Source organism: Lactuca sativa, chromosome 3 (assembly GCF_002870075.4).
Source record: "Lactuca sativa cultivar Salinas chromosome 3, Lsat_Salinas_v11, whole genome shotgun sequence".
NCBI classification, from domain to species: Eukaryota; Viridiplantae; Streptophyta; class Magnoliopsida; order Asterales; family Asteraceae; genus Lactuca; species Lactuca sativa.
Genome location: NC_056625.2, coordinates 158,587,388 through 158,597,262, shown reverse-complemented (window position 1 = coordinate 158,597,262; position 9,875 = coordinate 158,587,388). Strand labels below are relative to the sequence as shown.

Genomic DNA, 9,875 nt, shown 5'->3' with positions numbered 1-9,875 from the left:
TCAAAGACAAGAAATAACACAATAATATTTTCTTTATTGATTTTGTTTCAAATAGCATTTAATAAAGCTTGTGTGGATACCAATATAGGTGATATGATTTGGTCACAATCTACTACATCAAATGAATCCTATAATTTGAGATAAGGATTCTAAACATATTACTGTGTGGTGTTGTTTGATCATGGTTGAACTAATTTTGAAAATAAGAAATTTTTAATCTATTAATGATGTTGTACACTAATTCTTAAACTTGTTTTTGAATAATATTATTCTCAACCCTTATAAAGTAGACAAAGCAAAACATCTTCTCCAATCTTGATCTCAAATAATTAGTTACGCATGTTAAACATCATTATTAAATGACATGGGGGGCCTAATCAATCAACTTATTCAATTCAAGTAGGAATAGTTTCTTACTTCCTATGTGTTTCCATTACTCATCGAAATCGAGCCTAATATGTCTTCCAGTCCATATGACATACTACAATATAAAAGAGTAGAATGGTACAACAACTCATAGAAGAAACTAATACTTATATATTTGAAGAATAAAATATATGAATTTCAATTGTGGTTCTTGAGAAACAAAGATGATTATCTATTTTGAAGAAGAAAAAAGAACGTGACATCCCCTTTCGATCATATAAGTGTTGAAATGACTAGAAACATAATTACCTTAATCGGCATAGGTTTTTATTTTCCTTTTTATACACAAACCAGTATTGTCAAACATTATCAAGTTCATGGAATATCCATCTTGCTCTCTTGATGTTTCCTTCTTCTTCTCTCAATATATTGATTCAAAGCTTTAAACCCTAATTTGTATGAGCTGTCACCACTATGCACTACACACACTATCATCACAACCTTATCTCCTAACTACTATAACTATAAATTATGCAACTCGATTTCAAGACCTTCAAATCGATCTCAAATCGGTCTCCTGCAAATCGATCTTTGTTTATTGATTTCTTTGGAGATTCCTAACCTACAAATCGATATTAATTAGGAAGGGATTGGTCTCGATTTTTCTTGAATGTGCAGCTATAAAGATAAAGGTTGATGATGGATGCTATACGTATGGTGCTTTCCTAGTGATGTTGGGTAAAAGTTGTCAACCTGTCAAAATAATAATGATGGGTATGATTAGGGCTTCCTTTATCTTTCATTTGTATCATCATATATACACATAGATACACGAATGAAAAAGAGGGCACGAGAAATCAAAGAGTTATAAGAGAAATTTTAGATCCAACTATGAGGGTTCCGAGAGTTCTTCCCGATTTCATGTGCTTGGATTAAAGAAGGCTCGTTTTCGTATTCTCGTAAGTCTTTTAATCCTCATCTTTTTAGCCATAAATAGTCTAGTGTTCTGTTTTGATTTCCCAATGATTTAGGCCATACTAGAACGAGTAGAAACCTTTATCTTTGGTAAAGTTTGTAATTTTTTATTTGTAGGAGTACATAATTTTAATTAAAAAATTTGTTTTAATCATTTATGAATAAACATTGTTGTACATGAATACATAGTCCAATTCTATTTTCGCAACTTTTCTCCTATGAAATGATTTATTCATTTCTATGTATAAGTGTTATTCATTAATGAATAGAATACACATATAGTACTTTTAGCTTAAGTGTATATGTCCGTATCAAGGTTTTAACCTAATTTTTTTTATGCTTTAACTTAAACACCCTATTTTTTTTCACTAAATTTATGAGCATTAGTGTTATTCATTAGTGAAGATGCATAAAACAAAATCGCAGCAAGAATAACAATGATCACGAGGGTGCTAATTTTTTTTTTTGTATGTGATGGTAGGAACAAGAAAATCACATCAAGAATAACTACAAGAGAAACATTAGCTTTATGATTATAAATGTGTTAGATTTTTTTTTTTTTTTTTAATTTTGTTGCATTGTGCTTTATTCATTTATGTTTATATATGTATTGAGTTTTTTTTTTATCCTCGCATTTTATTTTAATCATTTATAATTAAAATTGTATTGTATTTCTATCATTTATCCCTGCGTGATTACAAATAAATTAGATTTACTTATATTTACATTGTGTTCTATTCATTTTATATTACAATTTTGTTCATAAATGATTACAACTTCAATTGGAATTTTCATCTCTATAATATGAATAAAGTGAGACATAAAAAAATATAGTGTTTTAAGTTAATTTATGAATGAAATTTATGAATCAAGTGATACATAAAAAATATTTTTTTTAAGAAAACATGAATAAAACAATTGATAAAAATGATTTTTACAATCACACTAAATTAATAAAAGAATAATTTTGTTTGTATACGTGTTATTCTTTTAAAACTCCATATTTAATGTTTGTCACGTATGAAAATATTAGAGCTTTTCTAAGAGTTTATCACGTGTCAATATATTTTATGTATTCAGTTAATATGAATTCATTTAATTTTATAGGACATTGAATTACCATTATATTTTTCATTCATATTATAATTACTTGAAGCTTTTTTTTATTATTTACCTTATGATTTACACAATCCCTGTATATTAGGCGTATAAATAGTTCAAATAAAATTCCAAATTTAAAAAATTAAAAACATTTACGACTTAAATATATGCGTATCTTCTTTTTTTTAAATCACCTTTCATATTTTTTGTGTAACTATATCACATAAATGATGAGATTTTGATTTTCATTCTATTTTTTTATCCGGTTAAATAAGGAGATTTTCATATATACGATAATACAAACCATTAAACATCGAATTTGTTCTGTCATTCTTTATCTCAAGTTGTCGTCTTCTTTAATCTTTAAAAATTGTTAATCAACTCTTTCTTATGGTATTTGTAAACAAATAACCATTTCTAGTTTAAACCAAATGGATGAAATTATGTCAAAGAAAAAATAGCAACACATAGCAGTCAAAATTAGTATGTCCATTTGAGAATAAAATAATTTATGTTGCATAGTTGATAACACAGTTCAACTTTGTACACATACTTTGAATTAATAAAATTAATATAAATATTCATTTTTTGGACATCTATCAAAATTAGTACATAGCAAAGTATACAAATAGTTGCTATGTTTTTCCATAACTTTTTGTGATTAAATTTTCAATTTACATACTAAACAAAAAATAGAATGTCGTTTTTGATCGTTATTTCTTACGCGGTGGTACTACATATTTATAATTTCATTTTATATTTCTCAATTATTATATATTGTAGATTGTAGATGTAAATGTAAATACTTAATTTTATTTATTTGTTAGCCAATATTTTTATTTATGTCTTACATTAACTACATATTTATAATTTCATTTTGCTTTTAATATTGTGTATAAAGAAGTTTTTAAAAATTTGTAAGTAGTTTGTAGAATTTTATTTCTTATAACATATTTTATTAATATTTTTAATCAAACTTTATTGTTAATTTTTATTTGAAATTTCTTATATTTTTTTTTATATATGTTTATTTCAACAACTTAATTTTATAAGTTCTCATATACTAATTTTTATTTGTTTCAGTTATTGTGGTTATTTATTTTTATAATCAATTTAATATTTCATGATACAATACATTATTTTTTTTCATTAACTCAAAAATAAAATATGTCTCATAAATCTTGAAAAAGAATTTCAAATATTTTTTTTTGAATCAACGATTTATAAATTTACATAACTAAGAAAACATAAAATTTTTAATTAATAAATTATTTAAAATATTGATTAATATTTATGATTTTTTACTATAAAAATTTAATTTATTTCGTAACTATGGCTTCCACAGGTTATAACATATTCTATTAATGAAAAGAAAAAAACATTTATAAAAAAAATTATACTTTATTTCGGGTAATTGTCAATCATAATCCCTAGATTTTAGGATAATATTAATTAGTTTAATTTGTTATAATTTAAATAAAATATAAAATTTCTAACATGTCATTATATATTTGATTGATTAATAATTGTTTTGTGTTCTCAACAATCTTTTTAGTAGGGGTGAGCATAGTACGGTTTGGTGCGGTTTTTGGCCAAAACGGAACTGAAAACCGCAACTTCAGTTTTTTGAAATTTAGAAACCGCACCGTTCGGTTTTATGCGGGTTTTTTTTTTTTTTTTTTTTTTCCTATTTTGCCTTTTTACTAAACTCAAGTAACTCAGCGAGTTAATTTGACTCAAATGAGGAGTGGTAATCATTTATTGGAGATAAATCCATACCACAACCTATTGGTTTGAAATCAAATTACTTAACCACTCATTCAATATGTTTCTAATGCTTCAATATAATGCGAATTTAATATAATATTTGTTTCACAAGTACATAAGATAATATCAATTAATTTTTCATAAAAATGATATTATATCAGTATTACTCTTCATATTTAAATGTTAAAAAAATGTCATCAACATTATTTGTTATTGTAAATAACACTGAATGTATGCTTAAAAATATACAATTATCCTTCGATAGATAAGATAGATATTTACATTAATAGAAATTTTAATTGTCATAAGCTCTTGGTTCTTACAAATATCAACACTTTATATATATATATATATATATATATATATATATATATATATATATATATATATATATATATATATATATATATATATATATATATATACAGTGCGGTTCGGTTTTTTGCGGTTTTTGCAAGACTAGAAACCGCACCGCACCGAGTATTTTCGGTTTTTGCAAAACTAAAAACTGTACCATCGGTTTTTATTTCGGTTTCGGTTTATTCGATTTTTTCGGTTTTTTTGGTTTGCGGTTCAGTTTTTTCTCACCCCTACTTTTTAGTGTTCTCGATTGAATATCTCCCAGTATCTCATTTTGACTTCTTTCTATTATAATATTATTATATCAATTTTTTTTTCTTATTAAGACAATATGATTTGAATAATAATGAAATTACGACAATATATTTAAAATGAGCGACAGTATTGTCATAGGAAAGAAAATGAAAAATAAAATACTATATCAACAAATAAATAAAAGAAATTACTACACTAAACATTTTAGTTTTGAAAAATGGATTTACCAAAATAAATCCCAAAAAGATATTATATTATAAGTACGCAATTACTTTTCGATAGCAACCCACAAGGCACAACCGATCTCTTTGAAATCGACAAAACGCAATTGGAATAATATACTTCAATTACTTGAATATAACATTCATAAAAACCTTACAGTATTTTCTAAAAATCCCATAAATACACCCCTGATTTATATTATAAGATCAAACTAAAAGTAGAGTAACCCGCGAGGTAAATTCCTTAAAGATTTCATCTTGGAAGTAAGAACAAAGATGGCAATGGACCAATGGTGATGGAATGGAATAGGTTTCTCCTCAATTGGTTAAGTGAGATTGATGCATTCTCTTGATACCAAAATGGGAATTGTAACTTTTGTGTCAAATCTCTTTCAAAGGATCTCTCATTGATTCACCCTTTTCTTCAAGTCGCCATCTCTTCTTATCTTTTGTGCCACTTCAAGACAATCGGTCACAATCAACAACCCAAAACAAAACAAGATGAGGAAGGGTTTCAAGATATCAATTTGAATTTCCATGACCAACCAAACTTGTTTAAATCGATACTGTCATTCGTGTGATACAATTTCATTAATATATTCTATTAAAACAACGGAGATTGTAACATTTCATGCGTCTGTGATCATTTAATGCGTAGATAAGATATTTTTCTTGTTTGTACACCATATGTACGGGCAAAAATGAACCTTTGTAGATGATATTAATTATTGTAAACCGATTAATTAAATAGTGATGTTTTCTATATTTTTATTTTTTATATTAATGACATTGATAGCATTCGTGTACTTTTCGTGGACAATATTTGACCAATCAGTTCAACTAAAGGTAGTAAAGTTAGGGAAGAAGTTAGCATATGATTATACGACTAGTTTCCAATCATAATTATTGTTACGAGTTCGACAATTTTTAGCTAAATATACTTTATATCAAGATTCCAACCAAAGTATCTATCAACAATTTTTTTTAAAAATGTAAAATTTAATATAAAAAATTATTAAAAGAGAGTAGCTTTGTAGCCGACACGGTTATATATATATATATATATATATATATATATATATATATATATATATATATATATATATATATATATATATATATATATATATAATGTTAGGTTCATGTGAGACGGCCTAATTTTGTGAGACCGTGAGACGCATTTTGCATTTTAAAATTATTTTTTAGAATATGTCAGTGTAATATTCTATTTAAAATATTTCACGTATTTTTCAAAAAAAAAAAACGGGATTTTTTTAAAAATTTTTTTTAGTTAATTCATGTTCCGAAAATAATATTTAAAAAAAGAATTTTTGGATTTTTCCATTTATTTTGCATTTTAAAATTATTTTTAGATTTGGTCTCACGGTCTCACAAAATTAGAATGATCTCAAATGAACCTAAACCTATATATATATATATATATATATATATATATATATATATATATATATATATATATATATATATATATATATATATATATATATATATATATATATATATATATATATATATATATAAGGAATTTGACTACAAAACAAGATTAATAATTTATTTATTTTCAACCAAAAATGATAGTTTACGAAAAACCATAAAAGGAATTTGACTTATTAAGGTAACTAAGTATTTCCAGTGTTTACATATGGGTAATATTGATTTTTTTTGTACTCATTTACCCAACTAACTTGTTTCAGTTGTTCACAAATAACCAATTTTACCGGCTATGATAGATTTTGGGTGATGTGGCATCTACGTAGCTTCTACGTTGCAATACTCATCACCTACGTGGCATTGAGAAGTGTTTACATTATAAGAAAGGAGGGTGAGATACGACTGGTTATTCACTAAAACCCTAAATCGATCGATGACATCTTCTTCCTTATCCTTTTCTTCCAAACGACAAGACAAATTGCAACCGGATCATCCATGTGATTGCGACTTGCCATCTCGTGTGAAGACATCAAGAACCCCAGACAATACTGGAAGGAAATTCAGAGTTTGTCAAAACTCACTAGTAAATCATTTTTTTTTTTTACTTCTTCTTCATCCTTCAATTTAACATTTTTTATAAATTTCTTGAAGAATGGAAAAAGTCCAAGCTGTAAATTTTGGCAATGGTTGGATGAGGATGAAGGGAGGAAAGATGGAAGAAGGCATTATAGGATGAAACTAGAAGAAAGCTGCAAATCTTACCTTGAAAATGTGTACCTTGGAGAATGAAATCAACATATACAGGATGAAGATTGAACAAGAGAAGAACAACAATAAACAAGAACTGGACAAAGTCAATTAGAAATTGTTTACTCATAGACTTGCATTGATTTTCTTGTTTCTCTTGTATGTCAAAATGTTGTTTTAAATTATGTAGTTTATTATGATGTAGTATGACTAAATTATGTATGCTTTTGTGATGTTTTGAATGAAAAAGGTTACATTGGATCATTGGAATGGAATTGTACATTGTAATGGAATAGTTATTAAACTTGGTATTATAAAAGAATTGTGAAACATTGTAATAGAATCATTGGAATGGAAGTGTACAAACATTGTAATGGTTTTGTGAGTCATTGGAATTGAAGTGTACAAATATTGTAATGTTATTGTGAATCATTGGAATAGAAGTGTACAAACATTGTAATGTTATTGTGAATCACTAGAATGGAATTGTTCAAACAATGTAATGGAATTGTGAAACATTATAATGGAGTTGTGATTACATTGTAATGGAATTGTGATTAAACGTGGTATTCTAAAAGATGGTAGTAAAGTATAAACAATACAAATGGTAATACATTAATGACATTCCAGGGAACATTGATTTCAAAAGATGTGTCAAAAGTTTTACATAACATAGTTAAACATTCACTACACCCAAAAGATGTGAAAAAAGTAAACCACTACACACTTAAACATGCATTTAAGCTATACCAAGTAGTTTTTAAAAGATGTGCCAAAAGATTCCAAAGTTAAAAGATGTTAGTCAAAGATGCCAAAACATTAATAACAGTCAAAGAAGCCAAAAGCAAGTCCAACTCATACAGATTGTCCTCACTGCTTCCCTGTTTTCCCTCCCACTTTTTTCTTAAGTTAAGTTTTGTAATTATTTCTGAAGGTTTCCTTGCCCTCTGTCCCACTAAAACTTGAAAACCTGGTATTTCCACTTGATCTTGAACTATAATTTGGTTAACATCTTCAACTTGAAGTTGCACTTCAGGTTGAACTTCAGCTTGAACTTCAGGGTGAACATTAAGGTGAACTTCAGGGTGAACTTGACGTTAAACATTAGGATGAACTTCATCTTGAACTTCAGGGTGAAATTCAGGGTGAACTTCAGTGTGAACTTGAGGTTGAACTTCATGTTGCACTTCATCTTGAACTTCAGGTTGCACATCAGGTTGTACATCATCTTCAAATTCAACATCAAAAGAGTCCACTTCACTTTCAGATTCTATTTCAACTTCACTGTCACTGTCTATATCAACTTCATGTACCAATGCAAGCTTCACTTTACCTGTTTTGCATTACTTGAAAAGTTAAGTTATGCCAAATACGATAAATTATATAATATATATATATATATATATATATATATATATATATATATATATATATATATATCATACCAACTTTCTTGGGTTTCTTTTTCTTTGAATTTTTATTTGATGATTCCTCAATTGGTTTTTGAGGCAGGTCGTTCTATTATGGCCACTTTCCCTACATATGCCGCATTTCATCACACTACCTCTTTTTGTTTAGTTTTCTCTCTCAATCTGATCCCTTTTTCTTTTTGTTGATGGTCTTCCTGGTAGCCTTCTCCTTTTTGGGGGCAATGACTTGATGTAGTCTACATGAGGCCACCTATCTATACCATTGAGTGGGTTAATGGTATATATATATAACAGTTTAATAACATTATTGTGGTAAACCATGGTGACAGATACTCCTCTACATCCCTGTTGAGGATTGCAATGTAAGCATACCCATGCATACAAGGGTAACCTGTTAACTGCCAAGTTCTACAGGAACATGTCCTGCTACCAATATCCACAACATATGCATCATACCCAAGTCTGACTTCATACTATTGACAACCAGATGGTATAACTTTCCAAAATCTGTCCATATACACATATATAAAGACAAACATGTTAAAAGACAAACATATATAAGGACAAACATTTTTAAGCATTTACCTTTGAAGATCCTTAAGCTTGGACAACTTCAATCTAATGGAAGAACATATGGTTAAATCCCAATATTTCCCCTTAATCTTCTGTCTATAAAGCCTCTCCATCACATAAATTCGAGTTTCTTCTTCTAACATGGTGATTAGTGGTCTCTTCCTGGCAGCTTCAATCACTGAGTTAAAACTCTCAGATATACCATTTTGATATGCATCACAAGCCCTATCATTCTATAAAAAAAATGCTTTACTCCAAGTTTTAGGGTCCCTTTCCATCAAATGGTCATAAGATAGTGGTTCTAATTTCTTGATTTCATTTATATGTTGCTCAAATTTTGTAGGGGTAGTAGATGCAGCAGCATACCAGAAAAGCTTTCAAAACTGTTTGTCCTTAAACCTTTTCATGAAGTTAGCACATATGTGCCTAACACATTGCCTATGCTCTACTGCTCGAACCCTTTCCTTCATAGCCTCAAGTAATCCTTGTTAGAAATAGACACAACACATAAACAACAGAAGCAAAACATAAGCTCAAATAAAGATGGAAAAAATAGAAATTGATTACTTTGTGTTGGTTTGATATCAAGGTTAGTCCATGCCCAACTTCTATTCCAATGTCCTCAATT

At 27.7% G+C, this 9,875-nt stretch overlaps 1 long non-coding RNA gene across 1 annotated transcript; it reads left to right on the top strand.

Moving 5' to 3' along the window:
- Positions 1 to 751: 751 nt before the first annotated feature.
- LOC128133057 (uncharacterized) lies at positions 752 to 7,508 on the top strand. Its single transcript, XR_008231248.1, has 2 exons — positions 752 to 1,325; positions 6,797 to 7,508. It is a non-coding gene; the product is annotated as an uncharacterized LOC128133057 (long non-coding RNA).
- Positions 7,509 to 9,875: the final 2,367 nt, after the last annotated feature.